Source organism: Megalopta genalis, chromosome 1, assembly GCF_051020955.1.
Source record: "Megalopta genalis isolate 19385.01 chromosome 1, iyMegGena1_principal, whole genome shotgun sequence".
NCBI lineage: Eukaryota > Metazoa > Arthropoda > Insecta > Hymenoptera > Halictidae > Megalopta > Megalopta genalis.
Window position 1 is genome coordinate 41462125 of NC_135013.1, and position 17664 is coordinate 41479788.

At 32.3% G+C, this 17664-nt stretch overlaps 1 protein-coding gene across 7 annotated transcripts in view; it reads right to left on the reverse strand.

Moving 5' to 3' along the window:
- The window catches only part of LOC117218700 (cysteine-rich venom protein kaouthin-2), a 234481-nt gene that overhangs the window by 201532 nt on the left and 15285 nt on the right, over positions 1 to 17664 (reverse strand). For 3 of the 7 annotated variants that reach the window (XM_033467254.2, XM_076527919.1, XM_076527916.1), the window contains exon 1: positions 10361 to 11361. The exons of the other annotated variants lie outside the window; for them this stretch is intronic. The gene's annotated coding sequence lies outside the window, so the exon portion shown is untranslated. Of the gene's footprint in view, positions 1 to 10360; positions 11362 to 17664 lie in introns of those variants that run through there. 7 annotated transcript variants of the gene reach the window in all.

The following is a 17664-nucleotide window of genomic DNA, read 5'->3' on the forward strand; positions in this document are numbered from 1 at the left end:
ATATGATGTGTGTATTATTAACACTAAACCGTGGTGATAAAAATGACTGTTCCACATTTTTATTTGAAAATTGTTGTAAAGAAGCTTAAAAATTTCTCCTAAAAACACTTTTATAGTACAGTGTACTTTAAAAGAAAAAAATCGCAACCAGTCATTTTCGCTGGTGTGGTAGTTCTATTATTAATACTGTTAATGGATTGCGAATCTTTATGTAATTTCTTATTTGCATACCTAATTTTACAAACACGAATGAACATCGATGACGGTGATTTGAAACGAAGAAAAGTTTCCTCTGCCAAATAAAAATGCTATTAGACCTTGTTTTTTTCTACCTACTAGTAACTTGAATATATTTATTCGCGAAGTTATTTAAATCACACAAATATAGAATTATATACAACTAGAAATAATAGCTATTGAATGATAGATATTTAGAATTTGGTATAATTATTAATATTGAATTTGGTATAAAATTGCATTGATACTGTGAAATAAAAATTGTTTGTCTTGACATTATCATAGTTAATTGCAGTCATGTTGCGTCTCTGAGAAGGGACATCCGAGTGCAAAGGATTTATCTATACATTTGCTTGCATTTTAAAAGTCTACACTCGATCTGCAAAGTCTTTTACCAATAGCATTCATTTACACGTCACAACAAGAAGTGTTAATTAACTTAGCTGTGAAATAAATCTTGTTGCAAAGGATAATATTGAAAAGAATAATAGAAATTAATAAACATGATATTGATCGGTTCGTAAACAAATAATATGAAGATAGAACTTTTCACTTGAATTTAACGTTATTTATAAAGCAAAACTTTTCAGAGTACCTAGCGCGTTTGTATTTTCTGTTTTGGACATTTCATCATGCATGATCTAGTACATACGAATTTCACTCATTTCTTCTAAATCGAAACAAGATTGGATTCGTCTGTCATCACAATTTAAAAACGTAAATAAATGAAGACATAAAAGGAAGAAAAACTGTTTCGCTCTGTAGGGAAATTATTAAGAACGAGGAAGTGCCAATCAACAAAGCTGGTAAAGAAATCATATTGCAAAAGGATAACATTGAAAAGAATAATAGAAATTAACAAACACGATACGGACATTGCAGTCTAGTCTTCTCGTCTGCAAAGATCAAAGTTGTTGATGTCCACAAATGTGCGTGCGGCTGATACTGTCAAGAGACATTGTTCATATACTGTGACAGTGTCCCACTAACGACATACAAAAGTCGAAATTTATTCAACAATTAAGATTACGTAAATATTTTCTTCCATTATCTTGTAACGTAATACTTACAAAGCCTACTATGATGATATGTTTGATTTTATATTCTTTCCTTAAAGAATGTGGGTTGAAAATACAATGTTAAATAGTGTTAAACTTAACAATAAATATCATTATGTCAAAATCTCATGGTACATATGTATTAAGACTGTAGCTACTACATTATATGTATATACAGTAAGTTCTCCCTAATTGACGCTCAGATTCTACGCAAAAATGGACAATTTGGGAAGAGTAGATACGATTATTCGAGCCTTACGGCTCGTTTTTATTGTTTTTGAAAATCGGTAACTATAAAAACGAGTCGCAAAAAAAAAATGCTCGAAGAATCGTATCTCCTCTTCCTATACAATCTGAGCGTCAATTAGGAAGAATTTACTGTATTCGGATTTGAACAATAACCTCTTTATAAAGGTTAAAATTGCTTAAATATAAAGAAGAAAACACGATAGTGTTTATTAGCGTGTACACAAACAATGTAGAGAGAGAGAACTTTTCGCTTGAATGTAATGTCGATTGTAAAACAAAACAGTTCGGAACATACCTAGCGCGTTTGTATTTTCCCGTTTTGGACGTTTCTCAGTACACTCTCGTGGCACGTTTGGGAATATTAGTTCGACGGCGCAGTAAACTACACAGAGGGAACAAAATATTGCGGACTTTATCGAAGAATTTTCATGGGCGACGCGTTACAACCTAGTCGTATACCTGTAGCACGTATTTATAAGTTTCAGGAATGGTTGCAGTGCGCCACGTCATTAGACGGAATCGGGGATCGTAATCTTCGCAACTTTCGAAAAACGATTTTAATCGCACCACTCTGAAATAGGATCGCGCGCCGCGCAGTTTTACGTTTATTTGTGTTCGTTTGATAGCTTTCAAGTCACGGAAAAATTCTCCGGCGCCGTAAGAGGCCGTCGAGGAAACTGTTAAATTTGTTCCGTGACTGCGAAACACGCTGGTCCACTTTTTCTCCCGAATAAAAATATTGTCGAGGTCCCCTCTGCCATTAGTGCCGGAAAACTTCGAGCGTGGTGACACAAATTATCACCTGAGATTTTTGCACCTGGGATTTCTGCAGTCGCGATTACGTCCTGGGCCCGCTCGCGCGATGAAACACAAGCTCGTAATGTTAGCGAAATGAAATGTAAATTAAATGCATAAATAAAACACAAACGCATAATATTCGTAAATGCATATTTTATATTAGCGAACTGGAGTTCGCCAATATCGTGCTTTCCGATTTTATTGAACGAGAGATTAATATACGAATTTACGAATATTATGCGTTTGCATGTTATTGTACAAGGAATTACAATGTGGATTTATTAATTTGATTTGTTTTATTGTGGCTACATGCTGATTACTTTGACTAAAGTGTTTCATTATTTACTCATTTATTTGTCATCGTATGCGTATCAGGAAAGATTTCATAGTCACAACTAATTATAAGTACGCTTATGGTTATAAATATTTGAATAACTGAATACAATTTTCGATTATTTTTCTGGCTAAATAAATTTTTGCTTCTTCGTATGCAAATGAAGAAAAAATCTATAGTCACAATTAAGTGAACTTATAATTATAATCACTTGAATATTTGAATAAAATGTGCAATTATTTTTCAAGATAAATAAAGTGTCACTTCATCTTTTTCAAATTAATAAAGATTCTATAGTCACAATTAAATGAACTTATGGTTATAAAAATTTTAGTTGTATATTTAAAAATTTCTGCCTGCGATAATACAGTATTTTATCCAATGCTTTCAGATAAAAAAGATATAAGAGGTATAAAAAAAGAGTATAAAATATGTCGTCTAATCAAAAATAAAATTTTCGGACTTTCTGAAACGCCAGATGCTAAAATTCTGAAATCTGCGATCGGATTACAGAACATCAAAGCGGCGTGTTATACGAATGTATTTGCCTAGTTTTATTAAGTTTCCGTGAAACTTTTAGCAATCAGTCTTGACGCAGTTTTAAGCTGTAAATGAGACTACACTAAAAAAATATGCAGTCCTTCAACTGAAATTATAATTTCAAAGTAACTTGGTCAGCTGTCAGACTGGTTTGTAAATTTTTTTACTTGCGCGAGTAACTTGAATTAATTAGAAGACAGCAATGATAAAATACAATATGCGTATTTGTATTAATAATATAATTTCACAAAATTCATCTAGTTTTCAGAAATCAATATTAATATTATCAATATTAAATATTTTTGCATAAAATAGCTAGGCAATATGAAGTTAAAATTGCAGTTTTAATGTAGCCTACTTTCCGTGAATAACCGTAAGCTTTTACTTTAGTTTTGATATTTTCAGAATGACCTATCACAATTGGGGATTGCTAATATTGCTTCGCACAGTTTTGACATGACGTATTTGGTCCAGAATTCGACGTGTCGAATGAAACATATTTGGATGAAAAATTAATACGTTCGATTGCCATATCTGTGTAAATAGAATGGGCAGAGAAGGATTGGAATATGTACCGAATGTGCATGTTTTTTCCAGATGACCTATTTCTTAAAAACGTTCGTAACTTAAATAGATTGAAAATATTTTACACACCAATTAAAATAACATTCATGTATTGATGAATTTCGATGAATACCAAATTGTAACACGGGAGAAAGATGAATGACGCTCTAACGAAGGAAAATTCAAATGGACGAATTATCGTCGACCAAATCCTACGTTAAAAGCGCTTGCAATTTTATCTCGTAAATGATACAGTTACGAGCGCAAAGGAATTCGAATGATTTTACATTAACACTTTGTCCGATCAGCATTGATAGAATATTCATTGAGAACCGAAACGTTTTTCCAATCAACTATAAATCGTTAAAATCCAACGTCTTTTCAATGTTTAAATATGGCTGATGTCAATTATAATGAATTTTTATTATAAATTTGAATTATAATAGATTTTCATAATAAAAATTAATATTATATTTATATATATATTTACAGTTAGTACTCATATGAATTATTAATTATAATGAATTTATATTAGAATTTTAAATTATAATAGATCTTTAATAGCCTTCTATCATAATTTAAATTTATAAAAAAATTTCAATGGACAGTAGACATTATAATTATAGTTAGTAACTAATTACTTAATCTTTACATATTAAATTTCAGCTTCACAGATTGCTTGATTCATCTCAGATTGTAAAAAAACTCAAATAGTCCAAGAGAGAAGCTAAATTCCAATAAAATTTATGCAAAATCCACGAAATAATTTACAGACAGGTATAGACTTGAGTAAAAATATTTGAAAAAGCATTGGAAATAGTTAATGAAATACTGTTGTTTGTATAAAATAATATTTCATAATGTACTTGACTGCATAAACTAAGTATACGTATTGAAAAAAGTTATTTACGTTGTGCTAAAGAAAATTATTAATTGAAATAGTATTTTCTTAAGACTTACTGGAAATAATTATTTGAAATAGTATTTCATAACCACATTTCTACTAATTATTCGAAATTTTGTTTCTTACGATTAATATTTATGATAGAAGATAAACCTACAGAAAATGTACAAACACACATTGTTTTGAAAAATGAGCTTTTCTATATTTCTTTTAAGTAATTAATGTAACTGGAACATTTAACATATGTAGTTGCTTGATGGACAAAATTTCATAAAAATAATATTCTAGTGATTCATTTCACGCATAATAACGAATAATAAACATATTTCAAATAAGTATTTCAGGTTCATGTAATAATAAATAACATACTATTTCGAAATAAATGACTATTTCAAACAGAGCAGATGTAACACTGTAGATAAAAAATAATATTTGCATATATCTGTAGTTTTTAACTGAAATATTTTTACCCAGGCCTGAACAGGTACACTAAATTTCCCGGAAGTTCAAAATAATCGTATCGCGATTTCAAAGATACTGATTCAGTTCCAAGTCGAACACATCTTTTCCATACAGTTCAAATGATCGTTAAAACGTTGATCGCAGGATAAAGCACGAACGATATAATTTAGGCATGATGCAGTGTGCACAGATAAATTTTACACGTGATATGAGAAGAAACAGACATATCTACATGCGTCTTTCGCGCATATAAATGTGAATGCAGATGCGAACGCGGTTTCCAGCAAACCATAGTCGCCCGATTTCAACACCAGATGCAGGTCATAGACTCTCAGTCAGTAGTTAGCTACTGAATTGCAATTGCAGCTTTTTACATTTGACCCGAATCGAGCCTGGCATACAGATACGAACGGCGAACGTAATATTTTCATTTAATACGAGTTACTGCAAGTAAGTTATACCCTCTGCTTTTTATATTATCATATTGCTGTTTATGTAGTATATTGTTTCCATTGTCGCTCAACCCCCTTCTGCAACCATGACCACAACGAAGGACTTTTTGTAAGAATATTAGCTACTGCTGATAAGACATGATAGTAAATGGCTGTTCTCGTTTTGGGGAATCTTTGAAATAAAACTAATTTGAATACGCGAATGTGGCCCTGTATAAGTACATTCATCAATCTCTAAATAATATTAAATAACTTTTGTGTAACAAAATAGTAATAACATCAGATATTAGAAAATAAAGTCATAGAGTTCTCAAAGACAGGAAGGTAACAAATATTTTTAGTATGAATAAATATAGATGTAGGATAGATTAAAAATATACTGATTTTGAATAATTAATTTAGTCTTAAATCGGACGAGAATGGCTCTCTATTTTTAGTCTCCAGAGATGCCAGTTTTAGCTGGTTATAATATATTAATTATAATATTATTCTGGAACTTAAAATGTATTTGTAATTATTATTTTGGAACGTGAAGTGTTGTAATTGTAATTATAACTGTGAAAAATAAGATGCAATTGTAATTATTACTTTGTAACGCAAAATGTAATTGTAATTATAACTATGAGGTATAAGATGCAATTGTAATTATTACTTTGGAACACAAAATGCAATTGTAATTATAACTGTGAAATATAAGATGCAATTGTAATTATTACTTTGGAACGCAAAATGTAATTGTGATTATAACTGTGAGATATAAGGTGTATAATTATAATTATTACTTTGAAACGCAAAATTTAATTGTAATTATAACTGTGAAACATAAATAGTAATGATAATGTAAAACCGCATGGAAATCCAAAAAGTTCCACATTTTGAAACCATCAAAGCAGAAAGATCTTTTAATCTTGCGCAGGGTGTAATATGTTTCAAAGGCACACAGAGGTAATTTAGAATCTCTGCAACAGGAATGTCTAATCCTATTTAAGTGCGCACGATTTATAATTATCAAACACGATACACATAAATACTTCTTTGTAGTAGAATAAATGTAAAGTGCAAGATGAATGAAACGTATGTTTGACTTCTCTCAAATAAATCGCTCGCGATATCCATCGTAAATAATACCACGTATTAAGTATTGTACCGACGAAAGCTACTACGCAATATTTGTGGAACTGTTTTGAGAGACAACTGTTTCTGTACATGCATAACAAAATAGATTGTCGAGTATCTTCTTATTACCGTCAGTTGATTCAATTATTATTTATATCACTACTAAGTAAGATTATCTATAGGGAATCCAGCGTAACGATCGTCATAAATTTCTAATTTACGCTTCCATGAAGACCCATACGAACCGCGAACGTGATTTTCTAACAAATTAGTGAACAAATGAGCTTCGTCTTATATGCATTACTGAATATATGACAATGTTGACTAATATATCGTGTAGAAAAGATCATGTACAGAAATGAAAGAGATTTCGGCTTTAAGTTAAGTATTTTTGCAATTTACTGACTTACTAATTTTAATAAATTGTCGATACATCGATACTCGTAAATTCTTTCAACCTTTTTACCGTTTCATACTTCATCTGCTAATTTTAACGATGCAGTTTAATTGCACTTATGTCAGCTGTTCTTTGTCGACCGATTCAATATCATATTTATTTAAAACACGTGTAAAAAGATTTTGCAAAATCTTGATCACAAGATTTATTACAAAATATATAAATATATATAAATATATATATATGTTTATATCTATATATGTATTTATTTATATATTTTTTATATTTATTTAATAAATCGTGTGATCAAGATTTATTACAAAATATATAAATATATAAATATAATAAATAGTATAATATATATATATATATATATATATATATATATATATATATATGTATGTATGTATATATATATGTATATTTACATAAACATTTCGATATAATGAAGTAATGTTAAAAATTCCGAAGAAGTTTATAATTGGAAAATAAAATTTTTTGTTATTCGTGAAGTAGAATTGAACTATGGAATATCTATTAGCTACACGAAGGTTCCGCGAAATCAGTGAAATCACTAAAAAAGAGGTCAAAAACAGAAATATTGAAATTATGAAATAATTAAAAGATGCAACGATTTCTGCAGCCAGTGATTACATGTTGACGATGTTTGCAAATAAATATGTGAGTCAGAATACAAAATGTAAATACGATATTGATATAAAATGCATTCGCTATTCACTTTATACAGCTCACTCATAAACTCTATCAGTGCATATCCAATGGAAATTGTGTTTGTTGCGGATATCGATATTGACCGGTCCGTTTGAATTAAGTTATTCTTATTATTCCCGGCAGTCGAAATATTTAACATTGACACATAATATTTTACTTTCATAAATACGTCACGAAAACGAACGTATTTTATTCCGTGCATAAACAGTCCTATGCAGATCGAAGGGGATTGGCGCTCGCTTCTCTCAAATATACAGTGGTGAAATAATTATTCTTAACCTTTAAATTGCCAGGATGGATTCGAATGTGCCTCAATTTATTCGTTTGCACAGTAAAATTGAATATTGATAAATAAAATTAACGTTTAATCGGTTCTCAATTTAATTTGCTTTCTGCATCGTATCTTCGAGACACGAACGTTTAGTAAATGCGAATTCCTTAAACAATATTGAAGAAAACATCATTCATATAGTGAACGATACAGTTTAAAATATTATATATGCATCTTTGTGCTTCTGTAATATAAACGTTATTCATATTGAATATCGATGTAAATCAAAGCGAACTTTATGCAAAATAATTTACGAACCTGGAAACATTTATTTCGCTATTCGCATATCAAACATGTTATCGCTCGCAATTCTCGTACCATTAATATTCTGAAGTTAATTTCAACCGATATTTATTCAATAAATTTGTAACTAACCATCTTGGCCAAGATATTTTGCATACGAATCATTCTACCGATTATATTCTCGTGAAAAGTGTACGACGAAATGATGTTAATGAAGTGCCCATTAAATGCCGCTCGATTCTTTTCAACTGATTAAAAATGTGAAGAATGAAAATAAATTTTGATTTGACTCCTATTCGTTGCAATCGAGGTAAAGAATTTTTATTTTGCATTAAGATCCGCTGTCTAGTTAGAAACAAATATAAATACCTTAACCTCGGAATACTTTTTTTTATTTTCACAGAAAAATTTAGATCTTCCCATCCGAATTGCGACTTTTATTCCAACAAAACGAAATTGTTTGTATGATTCGTGTTTACAGTTAATATCAACGGATGAGAAAAGTAAATACCGATAGCTTTAAAACAATTTTGTATGCAAACATTCTCACCACGTGACAGATCCGTATGTCCATGTACCGACCCAAAATCGAAACTAACAATTCTATTTTTACCTTAGCAATCGTGAAAATGTAGGAAACGAGCAATTATAGAGCATGACGCAAACGCTTTTATAATATTTCGACGAAAAATTAATTTATAAATTTCGATGAAATTAACGAGCAATTTTATTAAAAATATATTCGAACAGAATGAAAGTCAGATATCTAATTTCATCTCGTTATAAATGCTTTAACAACAAAAGAAAAACTACGCGAATAAAGCTTGAATTTTCCGAATGCATTAATTGAACACCGTAAAATATGCAAAAAGCACGATGGATAATTATACTGTTTCGTACCAAACTTTTCCTTCGCATGTCAAGTTTTCCTCATTCTCTTAATTTCAGAAAAATTATTTAATTTCCAGGTCGAGCGTGCTACGGTTGTGGAAATATTGCGAATTTGATACATTTACTCCGCGTACGAATGTTTAAACATACCAGTGCGCAAATTAATTAGCAGAAAATAAAAGTCACGTTTCGTTCGGAAGCTAAATTAGGTAAATCTTGACCTGTTCCAGCAATATTAATTAAATGTTATGTAACTGCTTATGAAAAAGGATTTTAAAAAAAAGAGTATATACGAGATAGTACATTTAAAGTTAATTTCATTGTGCTCAATTCGTTATATAAAGCATATAAAATTTATTTTATAACTTTCTGTTTATTCTCAGTATTCGTTTATACGAGACCATACTTTTCAATATTGAGTGTTTGCATCCCAAATATTTTAAAATAATTCACTTTTAATTCGATGTATACGAAAAAGGTATTACAAACCCCACGGAAATTATTATCTGCTGATATTTGTGTTACGAATTTCGAATAATAGCCAGTAAAATTAGAAAATGATTTATCATCGCTAGAAACAGAAATTGAATACAGATAAATTCTTTCTTTTAATAAGAATCATGCGTAACTCTTCTTATGTCTTCACAATTTTATATTTCAGCAACCCAAACGCATAAAATCCGCAGTCTGATCATCACTGCAGTTTACATTTTATCATGCAGTTAAATTTCCCCTTTATCTCCGACGTTACAACGTTTAATTTATACGAATTCTATGCAAAATTATACAGGGGCAAAAGGAAGTAGAAAGGCACGCGAGAATTACTCGAAACATGCGATTCCAACGAAGAATTCGATTCCAAAAACCGTGCAAATACAACATGGTCGACCTTCGCCGTCTCGTTAACACTCGTTCGAAGTCTCATTTGCGATTCTATTTGATCACATTCATTGGCGAGAACGCAATAGAGTGGACAAACACGTTAATACATCACGGTCCGCGTGAAAATAATATTTTCCCGTCACACTGGTCACGCATGGAGAGCGACTCACCGTAATCCCCGTGGAAATCGTCGAAACCTGACTGACAGCCGCAAAACCAGGTGGTCGAAGTCAATAATTAGGAACAATCGTCGCGGCTTTCGGACAATTACTATTTAGCCGCGCATTAACCTGTCCGATCGCATGGTCGCCAATTCGAAACTGTTTTCTGTCAGCACAATGCCCGACTCGGTTTTCACATTAGCCGAACACGGATTCCCGGGGCATCCGTCTTAGTCAACAGTCCTGCAGCCAGGCTAAACGTTTACGAACAACCACAATCTCGTACACCAAACGACCGGTCCCGATCCGTGCACTTCACTCGAAATCGAATCCCATCGTAGGTGAGTCAAACTGCAGCACAAATTCCGCACGGGAAACCTCGTAATATTGCGGTCCCGGTTTCATAGAAGCAACATCTGTAGTGTCTTAGCGAGCCTAGAAACACTTCGAAGACCGAGAGAGCGTCGAAGCAGAGACGGGCGATGCTAATTCATGGGTACCCATGAACCCGAACTAACACTAAAACGGAGCAAATAAAACGGCGTAACCAGCACAAGTCCGAAGACGCGAATTCAGCCGGACTTTATCACGGAACACACAAAATCCTCATTGCTCCGATGCGTCTCTCCCGACACTGAACAATTTCAAGGACACCATCGAGAGTATCTCTAAATAATGACTTTTCGAGACCGGTTGGTCTTGACGAAATCGAGAGAAAAAAAAATCGTGCACTGAGTCGTACTCACTCGTTAATCATTTCGAGGACCGTTCGGACGCGCACCACGGTTTTCGGATCGATTTGTCGATGCGATCGCGTTCAGATCGATCGTCGGCGGCGTGCTCTCGGCGAACGATCGGTCATGACGAGCCACCACGGAGATGATTCTTCTTCGATCAGTTGAACGAAACTGGCACCGGGTGCTCGCGTGCCACCACGAAAAGGGTCACCTGGCCCGAGGAGAGTTCCGTTCCGTGGCGCGTCGCGTCGCGGCGCGCGTCTCTCTGTGCGACGCACACTAAACTGGCGCAAGCTCCTCCGCCGACGCGACGACGCGACGGGGAGAAAACTACGCGGACGTACCCTCGTGCTGTCGTGAGCGCGCGAAAACCGACGCGCGAGGAGTCGCCAGTCTCACCTGCCGGACCCGGTTCAAAGGGAACGCCGGCGACCGACGACCGCGAACAGCTTTCTTCGACTACGCTTCGACTGACCGCCAGAGGCACGTTCGCCGACGAATTGCCGAAAAAGCGATCCCACAAACTCAATCCTGTAGTTTCAGAGAAGAACGCCGCATGCTTTCACTTCCAAGATATTGTCGCTTCAAGTTCTGATCATTTTATCGCCGCTTCAAGTTTTGATTACAATAGTGTTTCAAATTGCATAGTTTTTCTTTGAGTCTATAGAATTAGTTTCAGCGATACTTCTTCTGATAAATACGTGAATCCTATATGCTACAGTTCGATTAATGCAGTAACCTAAATTTTTTGAAATTGCAACATGCGGCGTTTTCCCTTGCAGCTACAGAAATGGCTGTAAAACCTCGAATAATCAAAGTAATCATGGAAATACAATTCAGGCATTTCGAGAAAATCAATTTCAAAGTTTTCATTAAAGCATTATTTAAGGAAAAGTAATACGATAATTAGGATCTAACTTTTTTCAGATATACGCACTTATATGTTCTGAAAAAGAAGGTCATAATTTGTTGTTGATACGTGTTTTCTTATGACGTTTACAAAATTGGTTTGTGTAGACTTTTTTCGTAACAATCATAAAAAGAAGTCATATTTTGTACTCACTAAATTTGTTTGCCAATTTATTACAAATAAATTGAGACATTGTGGTTGATTTATCAATGTTTAGAACTCCTTGTTCTATGTACAGCTATGCTTTAAAAATGCATACAACAGTTGCTAAATGATTATCCATTTTAATCATAAGCAAATGTCTTCGCATCACAGCGTATTTTATTTTTTATTTCATGATAGATGTTTCCCCAATTCATATACCATCATCTTTGATCAATTATCTGTTATAGTACCTTTGAAACATGTGTGAGTTACCGTAATTATACTGTATATGTTTGATTTTCTCCATATGATGTCTAAATACAACACTTTTATAGAATATACGATTTAATAAAGAATATCAAAGTATATATTTAACTGGTTAACTGTTTTTGGCGAGTATACTCATCACGAAGAAATGGAAACAACTTGTGTTATAACGAGTTATACACTCGTCAAGAACAGCTAACTGCTTAAAATTGTAACTTACATTGTCATTCAAACAGAAAAGCAAATAGAGAAATAGAGCATTGTAGAAAACTTCAACATAGAAAAATTGAAAATCTAAGAAATCACTAAATCAAACAAGAAACATTATTTGTCGATACAACATAATTATCCGTACGGTTGTCAAGAGAATTCTGAATTTTCGGAACGGGAGACATAGTTTCTAACCAATCACTACAATATACATATATATGTATGTATACATATGTATGAAAACTCGAAGAAGAACGTACGACAGCCATGTGTATTCGTTTCCTGAGCCTCTATTCAGAAATCCAATTACAGTTACACGGAGAAGTTTTGACTTCAATCTAAATGGAACATATGCATCATCTTGTGCACAATATCAAGGATCGCGGATTCGATTCGAGCCGTATCGTAATCCATAAAAATGAAATTACAAAGATATACAGCAAGCGAGGGCCAGTTATGCCATGAGATTCGACTTCGCACTATACCACGTGATAAATCTTGTCTGAACTAGCAAAACGACTTGCCGTTAAAACCGTTGAATAAGACATGACGATTTAATTATGATTCACATATTATAATCCTCTTACAGGTGCAACATAAATTTTCCTTAAGTGCAGTACATAAATATTTTTCTCGGAACACGAGAACATGTTCATCCTTAACTACTATTACCGGTCTGTGAAACCGTTACTAATTATTTATTCATTTATATTCAGAATTCTTATTCAGAATTGTAAGAAAAATTGTATAACAAAAAAAACGTTTTTAATATACTTGCTTCTACTGAATCGAACTTGGACCTCTTCATTATTAATGTGGAAAGTAAAAACTATCGATTTTTATTTTTTATTTAACACTTTTATGTCAATAATAACGAAATAAGTGTTAACGATCAATCAGACCACTAATTAAAAATACTGAACGAATGAAGATCAGTATTTAGTAAAATAAATCGTTCTAGCTAAGATATCACAATGTTAATTGCATTGGTAAAACGTATTAAGATTGTAGAAAAACAAAACAGTGCTTATTTATTTGAATTTTTGTTTTCAATTTCAATTACTGTAGTTTTGTTACTGTACACAGTATGTGAATCTTTTCATCGCTCAATACGTTAGTCCCTGTGCCTCTTACCACAGGATAAGCCTACATAACCTCAAATCTTGAATGATCTCCGATATATTTTTACAGAGAACAAATGTAAATATGAAATTTTATTAAAACAGTCATCTCTAATACGAACTTTTAAATGACTTATCATGATGTTACATTTTCTTATAGGAAATAAAAATTAAATTATGTTAAATATCAAATTTGTATTGTGCACAGTTATTCAAGGAGAGAGTACAGTAACTGGAGCACAGTATTCAGGGAGAGTATACAGTAATTGAAGCAAAGTAACTGATTTTTTTAGATTATGAGCACATGGTAACTGGCCCCAGAACCTTTTCTCTTTTCTTTCTCCTAATAATCAAAGAAGATTTGTTATCTGTTTCATGGGAAAATTTGCATCGATAAAAGAAACTTTGAAATTACCTTCAACTTCTTAAGAAACGTCGATTAAATGGCAAAAGTTGTTTTTAACAGCGAAAACTCCTGAATTCCGCAAACACTGACACCCTGTATAATGGCGCATCGCGAAAGCCAGAGAAGTGGAAACGCAGGTTCCACTGGAGTGCGTTTTCCAGTGAAAATTGTCTCTGTTTGTTATTTTAAAAAAGTTTAGTTATTTTTGCGGCAGGCCATGTGCACGGAAGAATACGTAAGTCCGAAAGAGGAAGTTGCGACCGCGCGAGCAAATGAAGTTGCGCTATCAAACTGTGCCCAAAGTGAAATAAAATTATCTGCGAATATACAGTGTACAAGGTGTCCGCGTAACAGGAAACAGTACCGAAACAGCAGTTTCAGAAGCAACTTGGACAGGAATAAATTGAAAGAGGTGCATCGCGCAAAAGATAAGGACTTCGACTGTGGCGCTTTTAAACTTTCGCCACCTAACCGCACGGGAACTCCTAAATGATCGTTTACATCACGATGTTTGCTGGAACGTTTATGCGAATGAAATGGAACACGTCCTTCTGGGTGTTTCAAACATCGTTCTATGAAACGCTCAGTTGTTTCGCAGTAGAAGCGCTTGTTTCTGTATTCCATCGATGGAACTTCAGAATGTTTTACACATTAATTCGGTAATATATTATAATAGTTCGGAAAAAATAATTTTCTTTCATTTAATAATTTAATTATTAAGTAATTTCTACTTTCTAGGTGTAACGGGAAATATGATTTGTGTCTGACAGAATTGCACGATGAATAAATAATTCATACTTAATTAAATACTTAATACTTAATGTAATAATTCATACTTAATGAAATAACTTTAACTTTACTGAAAGTATAATAATGTTATCCTTAAACCATGAATACGTACATACATTTCTTTAAAACTGTCTATCTAACAGGGTAAGTGTAAGTATTATTGCGTTTTCTCAATAAAGGCGAACTTTGACAGAGAAAATAAAACCTTTTACACCAATAAATTGACAACTTGCGCCACACCTATTATTCTTTAACTTGAATATTTATTTTTCTCAAAACATTGGATCTCTAAAAGCACAAATTTAATTAAAAAGCGTAATGTAAAGAAACCATACGTGTGCATATATTACTGCGGTTATGTATCTATTACTGCGAGTCAAATACTGTGGACGTTCCGATTACTGCGTGTCAAGGTTGACATAACCTATTTTCTTTTAAATATACACACAGCTACAATTTCTAGAAACAAGATATTCTCGCTGTAGCATTTTACAAATTAGATTTAGGTGCTCTATAACCAAGCTTGATCGCATCGGCTCATCGAGAACTGCATAGGTTAAGAAACGCAGTTCAGTAAAGCACCGCAGTGTGACACCAAATACTGTGTTAGAAAATAATATTTAAGGATAGATGATAGTGATAGTGTATGTCGATTTTTTTATCAAAGTAATGATTACTTTATATAAAAATAACGCTAAAATGAATAGTTTACTATTAATTACCAAATATAAATGCATTTCGAATTAGCGTTCACAGCTGCCATCATGAATCTTAACGTTTTCATAAACTTCCGAATATTAGAAGACAATAAATGAATTAAAACTGCAATTGCTGTCACTTATATGTCGTAAATTATCAATATTAAACATAAAAAATAATGAGATTCATTTTCAGAAGATTACACACTATAAAATGTTAGATTTTGTTACTTTTATAAAATATTGCAGTATTTGGGGCGTCCGCAGTAATACCCACACTTACCCTAGTCCATTAAAATTAATTTACATTAAACTGCATAGCTACATAACGAGTGCAATATAAATCGTTTTATTTCAAGCAACATTTTTATTTTAATGTTTCCGGTGTTTTCATACATACTTTATTAACAATAACTGTTTCAAAAAGAAAATAACAAAACAAAATCTACATTAAAAAAAAAATTTATATTATTATTTTATTTCTTTATATTATCTCAACAAATGTTGTAATCAATTAAATCTTTACTTACATAATACAAAGAATATTAACTTAACTCAATCAAGACGATGCAAACATATAACAAGTAGTGTCTACAATTAAATATTTTTCCCATTTGTAACTAATTTTGTAAAATTAGAAAACAGCATGTTTGTATTACCGATATGCATTTAAAAATTTCAAAAGGAGATATTAAGAAGAAAATACTGCTTATGACACGTTCATTCTGCAATTTTTATATTTAACGTTGTTCCCTATCAATATTATTGCCTAAAATATTTTATAAAACTGATTTTACATCGTCCATTTTGGGGGCTATTTGCTTTCCGTATGTATGAAATCCAAAGCCATAAAAATATGTGTTGAATATTTTTCGATGTAGAAAAATTTTCTGTATTCAATTTCATCACAATCGATACACACGAATTGATTGACGTTTCTTGTTAAAAACTAAATATGTTACGGCCATTTCCAGTGTTAATATTTTATAACAATATCAATCCGCGTCAATATTTTATAACAATATCAATATATTATAACAATATCAATCACAATCCGCGAAATTACTTGATTGCTCGATTCATGGTCAATCAATATAGATCTTTAAGTGAAGAAAAATCTGTTTTTGCAAGGAAGAACGAACATGCCACGTGTCTCCACTTTCAAGATATAGCAAATTCTCCCTAATTGACCCTCAGTTTAGAAATAAAAATGGTCAATTTGGGAAGAGGAGGTACGATTGTTGAGCATTGCAGCTCATTTCTATAATTGTTGGCAATCAGTTACTATAAAAATGAGTTGCAAGGCTCGAATAATTGTATCTTCTCTTCCCAAATTGTCCATTTTTGTATACAAGCTGATGGTCAATTAGAGAGAATTTACTGTATTATCATTTGAGGATCTTAACACGAATTCTTTCCAGTCTCAAGATATTCTACATTCGTATAAATAATCTTAAGAATAATGGTTGCAATACTAAAACATTTAATATATTTTAGGCAAAATTATTGAAATAAACATACAACATGCAATTTTTATTATGTTAGTTTATACAAAATAAGTTATGCTACATCGGATTAATAAAAATTGAAAATAAAAAACAAACTTTTTGATCTTATATTATGTTAGCTCGCAAATTAAATCTTAGCTTGCGTGCAAATTAAATATTAAATTTTAATTGAGTTGCGTGACTTTCCCAAATTCGTACAATTTGTTTTCATGTATTTTTCTGACAAATACATAAATCTTATACTCCACGTTTCAATCAATGCATAAATTCAAACTTTTTGAAATTGTGACGGACTGTAGTTTTCGTTGCAGATATGTATACATATATACAGTAGCGGACGAAAAGATTAAAACGAAACGGAAGAAAGAAAGAAATTGATAAAATCCACTGTGGTTGTAAATTTTCTCCAAAACGACATCTCACGTATTGCAATCTATCATAAGAAGTACGATTGAACTTCGTTTCGTCCAAGAACGTGGTTTTCGTGTTCTTAATTAAAATTATCACAACTACCTTCTAACTA